This window comes from Eriocheir sinensis, chromosome 28 (assembly GCF_024679095.1).
Source record: "Eriocheir sinensis breed Jianghai 21 chromosome 28, ASM2467909v1, whole genome shotgun sequence".
Classification (NCBI taxonomy): domain Eukaryota; kingdom Metazoa; phylum Arthropoda; class Malacostraca; order Decapoda; family Varunidae; genus Eriocheir; species Eriocheir sinensis.
In genome coordinates, this window is record NC_066536.1 from 4,460,894 (window position 1) to 4,475,015 (window position 14,122).

The 14,122-nt window shown below is 42.8% G+C and overlaps 1 long non-coding RNA gene across 1 annotated transcript in view; it reads left to right on the top strand.

The window, feature by feature from the left end:
- Window positions 1-8,874, top strand: part of LOC127004719 (uncharacterized) — a 32,248-nt gene extending 23,374 nt beyond the window's left edge. The window contains exon 3 of the long non-coding RNA XR_007757935.1: window positions 8,723-8,874. This is a non-coding gene — a long non-coding RNA (uncharacterized LOC127004719). The remainder of the gene's footprint in view (window positions 1-8,722) is intronic.
- Window positions 8,875-14,122: the final 5,248 nt, after the last annotated feature.

Here is a 14,122-nt window from a genome sequence, read left to right on the forward strand (position 1 = left end):
GCTAATAGGGTACTGGGATTTATTTCAAGGAGCGTAAGCAACAGAAGCCCCGAAGTCTTCCTCAAACTATATTTAGCATTAGTTAGACCTCATCTTGACTATGCGGTTCAGTTCTGGTCACCCTACTATAGAATGGATATCAAAATGTTAGAATCGGTGCAGAGGAGGATGACTAAAATGATTCAGGGGTTGAGAAACTTGCCATACGAGGAAAGACTCAAACAGTTAAACTTGCATTCTCTAGAAAGGCGAAGGGTGCGTGGAGACATGATCGAGGTTTATAAATGGATGAAGGGCTTTAATAAGGGAGACATTCATAAGGTTTTGTTGGTAAGAGAACCGGGTAGGACACGAAGTAACGGGTTTAAACTGGATAAATTCAGATTCAACAGGGACACAGGCAAAAATTGGTTTACTAACAGGGTGGTGGATGAGTGGAATAGGCTTAGCAGTCAAGTGGTGAGTGCCAATACAATTGTCACATTCAAAAATAGACTAGATAAATTCATGGACAGCGATATTAGGTGGGGTTAGATACACGGGAGCTTAGGGTCAAAGGAGCTGCCTCGTACAGGCCTACCGGCCTCTTGCAGACTCCTGCGTTCTTATGTTATGTTCTTATGTTATTTACTTATTTAACTTCAATTACTCGCTATACATTTCCATATTTTCTCTCCATCTCTGTTGTTTTACTCCTCTCCCATTCTCATTCTTTGTATTTTCTGTACGTGATTATATTGTTCATTTATCTTTTCTTACCGTGCACTTTACTCAATATCTTATCCTTCCTCCTCCTTCTCTTTCTAACCCCATCTAACATTATTTTTGTCTTGTCTATTTTCTTTTTCTTACACAGCTTCTCATGTTTCTGATTTTACCTTTGCCCCACGCCCAAATAAATGCCAAGGAGAGAGAGAGAGAGAGAGAGAGAGAAATGTTACCGTAATTAGACCTGGCACTTTATTTTCCTCTCTCTCAGGTGTACCAAACTCCACCTCCTCCACCCTCTCTCTCTACCTACTCCACTTTCCTCCAACCCCTTTGCCCCCCTATCCCCCCTCTTTCTCCCCCTCCCCTCTCTCCCTCCCTCTCCCTCTCCCCACCACGCCCAGCCTCTCGCCACGCCCTTGTCCACAGTCTTAATCCCACCTGAAATTGCTGTCTGTACTTTCAAACTTCACCCTCCTCCTCCTCCTCCTCCTCCTCCTCCTTTATGATCCTTGCCCTTTCTCCACCTTCAGCCACGTCATGTGTATTTCTATTTTCTTTTTCTATTTTTTCTTTTCTTTTTTTTTTTTGCTTTCGTTTGTTTATTGATTTTCTATTTTTTTCATTTTGCTTCTTCTGATTTTCTTCTTGTTTTTTTTTCAGGTGACTAAAAGCTTAATATTTATGTACAGGTATCTTTTTATTATTACTGGTATTGATTTTATGGTTGTTTTTCTCGCACCTCATTCATCTTATTCATATTTTCTTATGTATCCTATTCCTGCTTTTTTTTTTTTTTTATTCTGGTGAGGTATATTTTTTTATCTTTCGTGTTTTCCTTTTTTTTCTATTACTTTCTTTTTTGTGTTTATGTTATTCTTTTATGTCTTAACCGCGCTCCAAACTCTGTGCCCCAAAGTCTTTCACAATATTTTTATTTTCATATATATTTTTTTTGTGTGTGGGTGTTCATTTTCCCTTGATTTCTCTTCTCAAAGATGTTATCGCCGAGGATATGAATCGCATCTCTTCCACTCCCTCTTTCTGCTCCTCCTCCTTCACTTCCTCTTTCTCCTTCTCCTCCTCTTCTTCTTCTTCCTTCTCCTCCTCCTACTCCTCCATCTCCTCCTCCTCCTCTTCATCCTCTTTACAAGCGATAAACTAATGGCCGATTGAGTCTTGCAAACCCGAAGACAATATCGTTCATTAACTTCCTAACGATATCAATCTATCGAGGAGGAGGAGGAGAAGAAGGAGGAGGAGGAGGAGGGCGTAATAGCGGTCATGGGCGTACACACACACACACACACACACACACACACACACACACACACACACACACACACACACACACACACACACACAACTCCGTGGCGCAACTGGTTAGAGGGCTGCGCTGCCAGGCTTCACGGTCTGACAGGGCGGCGGTTTGAGCCCGCTCAGGCCGGATTCTTTCCGTTGACTAGGAGTGGTTACTGTCCCCCCTTGAGCACGGGGGATGGGGTGTGTGGTGTGTGAGGTCCTGGCAGTACCCAGAGATCGACGATAAAAGCACTTGCTCACGTCGGGAGGGTACCTGCTGGCGATGACGAGTCCAACACGTGACCAGGCCGTGGAGGTGAATTACACACACTGTCATATCCAACACGAGCCTTGAATCCCCATAAGCTTTCTTTCTTTCTTTTTTTCTTTCTTTAGTTTTATTTATTTCTTATTTACTGTCTTTTTTCCTTTGTTTCTTTTTATTCTTTCTTTCTTTCTTTATACATTTATTTACAAAGGGAGATATAGATAAAGGAGTCAGAAAGCAAAAAAAAAAAGAATGAAGGGAATAGGTCAAACTACTCAACAAAGCAAACTATGTTACATTTTTTTTTAACTCTTATTCTCCCTTCGTTCCTTATCTCTCCCTCCCTTTATTCATCCAAATATTTACCCAACCTTCCTTTCTTCTCTCCCCTTTTTTTCTTTCACTTTTCCTTCATCCCTCAATCATTCATCCATCAGTCTGTTTCTCCTTCTCTCCCTCGGTGCAGCCTTCCCTCTCTTTGTTCTTTTCTTCCTTCCCTATATCTCCCTCTCTTTATCCATTTATCCATATACACATCCAACCTTCCTTTCTTCTCTCCCGTCTTCCCTCCTCCTTTCCTTCATTCCTCTCATTGTTCATCCGACATTCTGTTTCTCCTCCCTCCCTCCATCCCTCTCGTCGTTCTTCTCTTCCTTCCCTATATCTCCCTCCCTTTATCCATCTATCCATATATACATCCAACCTTCCTTTGTTCCCTCCCGTTTTCTCTCCTCCTTTCCTTCATTCCTCTCACTGTTCATCCGTCATTCTGTTTCTCCTCCCTCTTGCCCTCCCTCGGCCTTCTCTCTTCATCAGTACAGCCATCCCTCTCTTCGTCCTTCTCTTCCTCCCCCCGTCCCTCAAGCCCCTCCCTCCTCCCCCCCTCCTCCTCTTCCTCCTCACACACACCCCGCGCCGTTCCCTCCCAATTAGCGAAGTACGTTGTTTAAGAGACATACGAATGACGTCAGCCGGATGCCAATTTCTAGACAGTGATTAAGGTCTTGTCTGTACTTCCTCCTCCTCCTCCTCCTCCTGTGTTTGTTTCTTACGTTTTTTTGTTGTTTGCTATGTTTGTTGTTTTAAAGTCTTTCGTTTTTGTCACTGTTGTTGATTGTTTTATTTGTATTCCGTTCCTCCTCGTGTTTGTTTCTCTTTCTTTCTTTTGTTTTTCTTGTTTGCCTCGTTTTTTTGTTGTTGTTTATGTTTCTTCTCCATATTGCTTATCCTCTCCGTTTGTGTTACTTTCCTCTGCCTGTCTGTTTCTCCTGTTTGTCTGCTTCTCATATTTTCCTGTTTGTCTGTTCCTTCTTCTCCGTCTGTTTGTCCTTCTTTGGCTTGTCTTGATTTCCTTCTCTTTCTCTCTCTCAGTTTTGGGGCTTTGTTTCGTTTTGTCTTCTTTGTGTTCCCTTATTTTTCGTGTTTCTCTGTCTTGTTTCTTCTTTCCTTTTGTTTTCTTCCGCGTTTCCTGATTTTTGTTTGACCTGTATTTTTTGGGTTTTGTTTCGTTTTGTCTTATTTGCGTTCCCTTATTTTTTGTGTTTCTCTGTCTTGTTTGTTCTTTCCTTTTGTTTTTTTTCCGCGTCCCTGTCTCTTGTTTGGCCTGTAATTCTCAAGGCCTCGATTCAAGTACATAGGCCTTGAATTTCTTATGCTTTTTTGTCTCTGAATGATGTAGCCTTGTTTGTGCGTCTCGTGTGTCTTGTTTTTCTTATTGTTTCGCCTTTGTATCATGTATGTTATTGTCTTCTGTGTGTGTGGATGTGTGTGTGTGTGTGTGTGTGTGTGTGTGTGTGTGTGTGTGTGTGTGTGTGTGTGTGTGTGTGTGTGTTTCTATCTGCTTATCTTTGTTTGTCTATTTGCCTGACTAATGTACACAAAACATACCCTACCTCCTTTTCTCTCTCTCTCTCTCTCTCTCTCTCTCTCTCTCTCTCTCTCTCTCTCTCTCTCTCTCTCTCTCTCTCTCTCTCTCTCTCTCTCTCTCTAGGGGTTTTAGCATTTAGAGAGAGAGAGAGAGAGAGAGAGAGAGAGAGAGAGAGAAACACCAAACATCACACACCAAAACTTTTCAGAAGGCAAGCAAGCGTTTAATGCATGGACCAAATGGCTGAATGGACATCGTAAACAAAGGAGACGAACAGGAGAAGTAAAAGGGAGGAAGGAAAGAACATTAAGAAGAGTAGTAAACATAGGACCTGGCTGCGTAAACTGAGTAAAGGAGAGAAAAGGCGAACTGGTTGAATGCGTAGATGAATCATTACCGACTAGAAAACTTAACCTGGTGACTAGAAACTTGACTTAGTGGCTGTAAACTTAGCTTGATGTTTAGAAACTAGGTGACTAGAAACTTAACTTGGTGACCAGAAAACTTAACTTGGTCTCTAGAAACTTGATGTCTGAAAAACCAGACTTGGTGACTAGAAAACTTAACTTGGTGATTAGAAAACTTGATTTGGTAACTAGAAATTTAATTTGGTGACTACAAACTGAGCTTGGTGACTTGAAAATTTAACTTGGTGGCTGGAAACTTAACTTGGTGACTAGAAAACTTGACTTGGTGACTAGAAACTTAACTTGGTGACTAGAAAACTTGACTTGGTGACTAGAAACTTAACTTGGTGACTAGAAAACTTGACTTGGTGACAAGAAACTTAACTTGGTGACTAGAAAACTTGACTTGGTGACTAGAAACTTAACTTGGTGACTGGAAAACTTGACTTGGTGACTAGAAACTTAACTTGGTGACTGGAAAACTGAACTTGATGACTAGAAACTTAACTTGGTGACTAGAAAACTTGACTTGGTGACTAGAAACTTAACTTGGTGACTAGAAATCTTGACTTGGTGACTAGAAACTTAACTTGGTGACTAGATAATATGATTTGGTGAACTTAGTGACTAGAAAACTTGAATTGGTGACTAAAAACTTAACTTGACCACAAACTTGACTTGGTGACTATAAACTGGACTATATGGTTACTGGTACGAAAGAAATCAAGAAGGACCTCCGCAAAATTGACTAACCGGTACAATGAGTTCATAAATCATTGGTCCGAACAGATTAAGAAAGACATCAGGCAAATAGAATGATGGAGTAGATAAACAGGACGCCTAGGTAGATTTAAGAGAGGTCATCAGATAAAGGGAGTAAGTAATGGAGGAGACACTAAAGGAAATGTTTTTGATAGTGGAATGGTGGAGTAGATTTTTTTTTTTTTTTTTTTTTACAGCGATAGAGACAGTTCAAGGGCAGAAAATAGAGAAAAATAGGCTCGCAAACCACCTCCCACGTACAGAACAGAAAAGCTATCAAAGGTATGGTCAATTTAGGTGGGATAAATAGGTGTTTTGATAGATATATTAAACACGTAGATAGATAAAGAAATGCAGTGAATAGATTAAACTAGACAAAGAGTTAAAAGAGACACCGAAGCAAATGTTTTAATCTATGACGTCAGGAAAGGCGTGGGAAGATGATTATGTTAAAGGTCAACTAGGCCGATGAAAAATAAAAGTTCCCAGTCGATAAACTCAAGGTTGGAACGTCTAAATATAAACATAAGAGACCGGTGAGCAAGACCCCTCTCAAAAAATATGGCGGCGACGGTGCGACGAGTATCAACCTTGAGACAAACCTTTTATTGGCGCCAACAGGTTCCATTTTTTTTTTTTTTATCATGGGACAAAACTTCTCTTCGTCCCTCCCTCCCTCCTTCCCTCCTTCCCTCCCTCGGTCTAGTTCCCGGTCGCTTCAGGCAGGACGAGTTGTGTGGGGAATGAAAAAAAAAAAAAACATTGTCATCATACACGAAGAAAGAGAAAGGATGAGAGAAAAAGAGACAAAGAGAGAGAGAGAGAGAGAAGACAATATATCGAAACCTAGCAATATATAACTACAGAGAGAGAGAGAGAGAGAGAGAATAAGTAAAAACACTAACTGTAACATCTTGGCGAATAACCTTGAGGAAATTATCCCATTCTACAAAAACTGGATCTCCCTTCCCTTCTGCCTCTCATCACGCCTCCTCCTCTACCTCGTCTTCCTCCTCCTCCTCCTCCTCCTCCTCCTCCTCCTTCTACTCCTCTTCCTTCTCCTATTTCTCCCCCTCTTCCTCCTCCAGCTCCTCTTCTTTCTCCCTATTCTGATCATATCTTACCCTCACCTCTTCTTTCAGTCCCATCTCCTCATCCCTTCTCCTCCTTCTGCTCCTCCACCTTCTCCACCCGGGGCTTCATAAGGACACTTGCCTCATTTTCATTCTCACCTGTGCTAATTACGCCCATCTCACCTGACACCGCCTGTAATCACCGCCTCACTACCGGCGCCCACTGTTGCATAATGCAGTATATATATGCACGTAGTTTTTTTTTCTTTCTTCTCTTTAAGCAGGAAAATTTACTATGCAGGTAGCCGGCTCTCTTCTCGCTTTTTTGGCCCAAGTTTAGCCTTTTACGGAGGTTGTGAGTGGCCGGGCGGACGACAGGTGAAGTGTGGCTGTGCACGCGTACCTGTGTGTTATTACCTGTGTCGACGGCCGGCACAGGTGAGAGGACTGTGCAGGAAAAAAAAGAAAAACGTGGTTATTCGGAGGAGAAAATATCAGAATTCGTAACTGATAAAATGAATCGTATTATTGTGAGGCTGTGCATGCCTTCGTCTGTGTTTATTCACTGTGTCGAGCAGCGGCATTTGTAAGAAAAAAATGTGTAGGATCATAAGAAAAGTGGTACTGCGAGGGAAATATTAGTCGTTTCTCTTATAACAATATGGATGCTGCTGGTGATTATGTGCACGAGTATTTCATTTGTGTTATTACCTGCGTCGACGGACGGCTCGTGCATGAAACATTATGCTTGATTAATAAATGAAAAAAAATGTTGGCTCTGCGAAGGCGAAAATAACTGTGATTTGTAATGGCTTGAATATTAATTGTTCTTCTGCTGATTTTGGTTTTACCTTCTGCTGCTGCTACTACTACTACTTCAACTACTGCTGTTACTATACTACACTACTACTACTACTACTACTACTACTACTACTACGACTGCTAGGACTACGACTACTGCTGCTGCTACTACTACTACTATTACTACTACTACTACTACTTTTACTACTGTCGACATTACTGCTATATCTGGTACTTAAATAATAATAATAATAATAATAATAATAATAATAATAATAATAATAATAATAATAATAATAATAATAATAGTTTTAATAATGGTAATAATAATTCCCAGTATCTAACATGTGATCGCCCCGCTGACTGACAGACTAAACGTACATTATTTTCCTCTCCTATTTGATTGCGTCTCAGATCTTGCAAATTTATGAACCTGACATTTGGGTGCCTCCGGAATGTATGCATTTGTGATACTCTCTTTTTTTCTCTATCTCCCCCCCCCTCCCCTTCCCTCCTAACCCCACTCTCCCTCCTACCCCCCACCCCCCAAAGCACACACAGCAGGAATATAAGAGGCTCTTGAATACATGAATCAGCGCAAGTTTTTGTTACAGTTTCCACACTACGAACCTTCTTACTCATCTACATACTTGTCGATTTATTTCACCTATTAATCGTTATTTGTCTTACTTCAATTATTTTTTTTTCTTCACAGGTAGAGGCGGACTAGTATGTCAAGGTTGGCTAACGTAGTGATAAACTATTTGCCATTCTACTGCTTCTTATTCCCTTGTTTAGCCACATAGTTCATTCGTCCATCGTTATTTGTCTGACTTTTTCTCGTCATAGGTAGCGAAGGAGCAGCGTGTCAAGGTGAACTGATTTATTAACAATCTATTTACCGTTTTGCTGCCTCGTATTCCATTGTCTATCTATTTATTTCATTTATCTATCGCTAATTGCTAGGCTGACTTAATAACACACCATTCTTATTATTTTCTTTTATTCCCTTATTCACCATTTTGTTACAGCAAGGAAGCAGCTCAAGGGCAAAAAAAAAAAAAAAAGCCCGGAAACTTCACTTATTCATCTCTATTTCGCCTGACGTTTTTTTTTTTTTATTATTCTTCACTGGCAGAAACATATCTCGTCAAGGAAAGCTGGAACCTCAACTAGCATTATCCGATTCCGTGTCTTCTGATTTCTCGTTTATCAATACGTTTAATCTCTCGCCTGTCATTTGTCTCGGCTTTTTTTTCCTTCTTCCCAGGAACAGGAAAAGCAGGTCAAGGTTATCTCATCAACAACTATTTCGCATTTTGTCCCTTCTTGATGCTTTACTTACATCTTGTTTTCATTTATCATTTTCCATTTGTCTGACTTTAGTTGCTTGCTTAATAGACAGACACGCAACTCTACAAGGTTAGCTGACTTATCAACAATTCCATCGCATTCCATCGCATCTAAGTCCTCTTTTTCTCGATTTATTTCATTTTTTCATCGTCTACTGTCTTTTGTTTCTTCCTCTTCTCAGGTAGATGAGCAGCGTGGTGTCTAAATGGTTGGCTTCCTAACAAACACACCCATCAAGTCCTTCTCATTCATAATTCACGCCAGGAAGGAGATGAATGACCTCCACCCACCCTCTTTCCCGTCTCTCAAGCCTTCAAGCACCAGCTGTTTCGTCAGTGGTGAGTAGCCATACCAACCAGCCATTCAGCCAGTCAGTCAGTCAGTCTGTCAGTCAGTCACGCCCCGTTGAACGCAAGCCGGCGCACATGAACAGGCTCTCCCTCTCCTCCTTTGTTTTTGTTTTCTTTTTTTGTGTGTGTGTTTTATAGCTATTTCACCAGGAGCTCTAATGTTCTTTTGTTGTTATTTTTTGTCTGCATTAATGATCTCCAGGTTCTTTTCTACTTTCTTTTTCTTAAACAGCGTGCCGTCATTCGTAATATCCTTGTGATTAATTAATTTGTACTTTTATGATCATTCTCTCTCTCTCTCTCTCTCTCTCTCTCTCTCTCTCTCTCTCTCTCTCTCTCTCTCTCTCTCTCTCTCTCTCTCTCTCTCTCTCTCTCTCTCTCTCTCTCTCTCTCTCTCTCTCTCTCTCTCTCTCTCTCTCTCTCTCAAGGTTACGTAAATGCTACCTGAAAGTCTGCGGTATTTGTTCGCCATATATAGAAATTTTGTTTTAATACGTTTAGGATTGTTGAAATAATTAGATGCGTATGTATGTGTATGTATGTGTGTATGTATGTATGTGTGTATGAATGTATGTATACATGCATGTATGTATGTATGTATGCATGTATGTGTTTATAAGTGTATGTGTATATAATTGTCTCTGTGCCGTATTTGGGGTGGGAGAGAGAGAGAGAGAGAGAGAGTTGAGTGCGTGCGTGCGTGCATTTCGGGCGCGTGCGTGTCCAGGCATGCGTGTACCCTCTCGTGTATTTTTATGATTACTTTGTTGCATGTGTGTGTGTGTGTGTGTGTGTGTGTGTGTGTGTGTGTGTGTGTGTGTGTGTGTGTGTGTGTGTGTAATATGTAATTACGTCGCCCACTTTCCTCACCATCAGGATGTGTTGTGTACAGCAAGGATTCAGTCCGTTTTGCCTTAACTGCGCCATTATAACAAGCATGAATACTGTATATATGCTGGTGCTCTGTTATTTGCCCCAAAACTTAGTCTGAAGCGATTAGGGTGTTTGTCAAAGATGGTTTAAACTCATTTATGTTTGAAATTATTTTCTTGTGTCTACAACAACAAATCGCGTTAGGTATAGGGATATAGGCAAGCATTGGTTTAGTAATAGGGTGGTGGGGGAATGGAATAGACTCCACAATCACATTGTTAGTGCAGGGACGATAGCTTGTTTTAAGAGTAGACTGGATAACTACATGATGGACGAGGATGACAGGTGGCAGTGAGGTATGGGTGCAGTAAGGAGACAGGGTACTGGAGCGTACCCCCGTACCGAAGGTAAACGAGGATCAAGCCTCTACCTGTAACCCCTCAAACTACACCTCACCCATCGTGAGTAGTGGGGAGGATTCTGGAGCTGCCCTGTGTAGGCCACTCGGCCTCTTGCAGTTTCCCTATGTTCTTATGTTCTTATGTGTGTGTGTGTGTGTGTGTGTGTGTGTGTGTGTGTGTGTGTGTGTGTGTGTGTGTGTAAGCTCGTGAGTATGCCAGAATGAATGCGAACGCGTGCACTTACTCACCTGTCTTACCTCTGCACGTGCGTGTGTGTGTGTGTGTGTGTGTGTGTGTGTGTGTGTGTGAATATTTAAACGAGGTAAATACCGACCTCTTGAATCCAATTTTTCATTTTTTTTCCTTTGCTTCCTCGCCCGAGAAAACGGCCTCGCATGAAATATTTTACATGCAAATGAACTACGATGGGAGGCGGAGGAGGGGGAGGAGGAGGAGGAAGAAGAGGAATAGCAGGAGGAGGAGGAGGTGGAAGAGGGATATAAGAAGGAGCAAGAGAAGGAGATGAAGAAGAAGAGATGGACGAGAAAAAAAGAAAAGATGAGAGCGAGTACAGAGAGGAGAGCAGAAGGGAGAAGCAGAGAGAAGCAGTGGAAGAGTGTGGGTGAAGGGAGCAGCGGAGGAGGCGAGGGTATGGGGTCGTGGCCGGTGGAAACGAGACGATAAATCAGACGTATTAGCCATTCACGGAGAAGTTCAAAAGGAATGGCCGAGGCAGAGGCGATCGATATTCATTTGAGGGGAAGGTCAGTGGAGGCTGTACTGACCCACTCTTGCTTGCCTGCCTACTTACCTACCTACCTACCAGCCTTTCTGACCCCCTGCTTACCTCCCTACCTGCCTCTCTGCTTGCCTGCCTACTTACCTACCTACCTACCTACCAGCCTTTCTGACTCCCTGCTTACCTTACCTGCCTGTCTGCTTGCCTACCTTCTTAACTCCCTGCTCACCTGTCTCTACCTCCCTACCTATCCTCACTCTCACTTTCATTGTCCACACCTTTTTCTTCCTCTCTACACGTCCTCCCTTCATCTTTTCTATTCTCTCTCTCTTTTTTCACATCCACTCCTCTTCTCTTCCTCTCGCTTCCTTTCGCCCTCTTCTTCCACTCTTCTTTCATTCTCTCTCCGTCTCTAGTTCTCCTTGCTTATATATTTCTGTTTTTTTTTTTTCTCCGTTCCTCCTTTATGCTAGTTCTCACCGACCTACTTCTCCTCTCTCTTCTTCTCATCCTATTTTCTCCACCTTCTTATCTCTCTTTTTGACCTTCCTTTCTCTTCATATCCCCCTTACTGACTCCCTCCTTCATACCCCTCTCCACCTCCCTCCCTCCTCTTACCCCCCATCTCCCTCTCCCTCGCACACATTCTAAAGGTTTGTTGCTCACTTAAGTTTCTTTCCGTTCCAATATTTCACTTTCTTCCTCCATTTTTTCTCATGCTAGTCGAGCAGTTCGTACAAGGGGCGGGTTTAATTCTCTGATAGCTTGACTCAAATGGTTATTTTCGTCTTTTTCTTATCGTTGAATGGTTTGCAGAGAGCGTTGGCCATGGCTTCCTTGCTTCTTTTCGTTCCCCGCGCCTTGCAGCAACGAATAAACACAAATTAAGAGTGTGTTGTGGATTCCAAGCGTATGTTTATCGATGCTACTGGAAAATAACCTTCATTCACTTATTAGGTCACTCAGATTTATTGAAAACAGCCACAGAATGCTATAACAGAGACTTACTAAATTACTCAAGCTTGGATTCCGTCTACACTGCCGGGATGTAGGTAACGATTGGGCTTTTAATTTTTTAGATAACAAAATAAATTTGGTTCCTTGTTTTCGGTGACAATTTGATCACCTAAGTCTATTGTAGGGGGGTGGCGGTGATGGTGGTGGTTGTGGTGGTGGTGGCGGTGGTGAGGGGGTGAAGGTGGTGGGAGGGGTGGCGGCCTCTGGGTCAACTCATTCGTTCCTTACTTGGCGTTGATGGCCGCTGTGACAATGGACGGGGCAGGACTAATGATCTTCGTTACCGCCATCGTATCGGACAAAATTGCATCGGTGGCGGTGTTAGGCCTTGACGTGAACGCCTGTTATCTCCCGGACTCAGATCGTCACAAAAGTCTCGCTGATCCTCTTTATCGGTTCTGATCCTCCTTGAACTGGCTGGCTACTGTGTCTCGGCGCGCCTATCACACACACGCCTCCTGTTATCTCCTGAGCCTGAGAGCATCACAAAAGTCATGCTGATCTTGTTTGTTGGCTTTGATTCTTCTTGATGCGCGTAGCTGCTCTGCCTCTGCCCAGCTGTCACACGTTTGCCATCTCCTGGACCGAAGAGCCTCAGGAAAGCTATGTTGATTGTGTTTGTCGGGTCCAGTCTCCCTTGACGTGGTTAGACCTTGTTTGTCGATCCCTATCCTCTTTGAGATGGTTAGCTATTGTGTTTCTGCCCAGCGGCCACACACGCCTGTTATTTAAAAGCGTCACAAAAGTCCTGCTGATCTTCTTTGTAGGGTCTGAGCCTCCTTGAAGTGATTAGTTGTTGTATGTTGGTCTACCTGTCTCACACCTGTTTGTTGGTTGGCAGGTAATGATGACACTAGGCCTGGGATGACAGTCTGTAAGTTTGTAGACAAATTTAGGCTTATAAGGGTAAAAGAGACAGTCCAAGGTAGAAGAAAACATGGTGCTCTTGTATGGAAAAGAAAGAGGTACCAAAAATAGAAATGACAGTTTAATTCCAGATGTCTCACGGTACCTACACTCCTCTTGACTTGAAAGAATATGAAAGTCGTAGGGTTAACTTGACCTCTCCCCCTTCTTGTAAACGTTAAGACCTCGGTGACGGAGCGGTAGGAGTCGTGCCCTGGGTCCGAGTCCTTTCTGCGGTGACATTTGTTGGGCGGCGGCGCTCTCACCTGTAATAAGAAGCGGTAATGAGGTCAGGTGTCAAGTCTGGAAAGCCCATATTTACTCCTATTCTAAACTCATTTTATCTAGTGACACCTTCCCTGTTTTATTTGCTAATTATATTTGTGTACTATATTCCAACTTTATAGTGGAAAAAAGTGTGTGACCGTATGTGTGTGTGTGTGTGTGTGTGTGTGTGTGTGTGTGTGTGTGTGTGTGTGTGTGTAAGTGAAAGTGTGTACACGGCGGTCGTGGGTACCTTTCGGAGGAATCCTGTGTCTGTTTTGGAGGCGGCGTGTGTACATGTAAGGAACCCTTTGTGTGCGTATGAATGCCGTGTGTATCTGTGTGTATCGGGTGTCGGCGAGGCGCTCGTGTGCTTACCTTGGAATTGTGTGTACCTGAGGATGCTGTGTGCGCATTATCACCTCTTTTCTCCTCCTCCTCTTCTCCTTCCCCAATTCCTCTTTTATTTAATTCTTTCTACTCTTTCTTTGCTTCATCCGACTCCTCATCACCATCATCCTCATTCTCATTCTCCTCCTCATCCTCATCCTCATCCCCATCCTCTATCTCCTCCTCCTCCTCCTCCTCCTCCATCTCCATTTCTTCCTCCTTTCATTTAGCATCACCTAGTAACGCCACCACCATAGCCACCATAACCTCTCCCACCATCGACCCCTCCACCCTTCATCTCCCTTTCCACGTTCTCCTCTCTTACCCTCGCATTTCTCTCACTCATTATACGTCTTTCCCGTTCGTCACTCGTCCGGGGTGAATGTTTTAACTTTGATTTTTTTTTTCGGAAGGAGGAAGAGTCGTTAGTTTTGTAAGGTATAACGTTTGTGTGTGTATTCTAGTGTACCTGTTTTTGCGTGTGTTTTTGTGTTAACCTCGTGTCTGGCCCTCGTGTGTCTGATTAATTTTACTAGTGTTCAGTTTCTTTCTGCTTACGTCCACGTGGTCTAGTAGCGTGTGTTTCAGTGTTAGTTTTTGTGTTTTATCGTGCATTTCCCTCGTTCTTTGTGCTTGTGCCT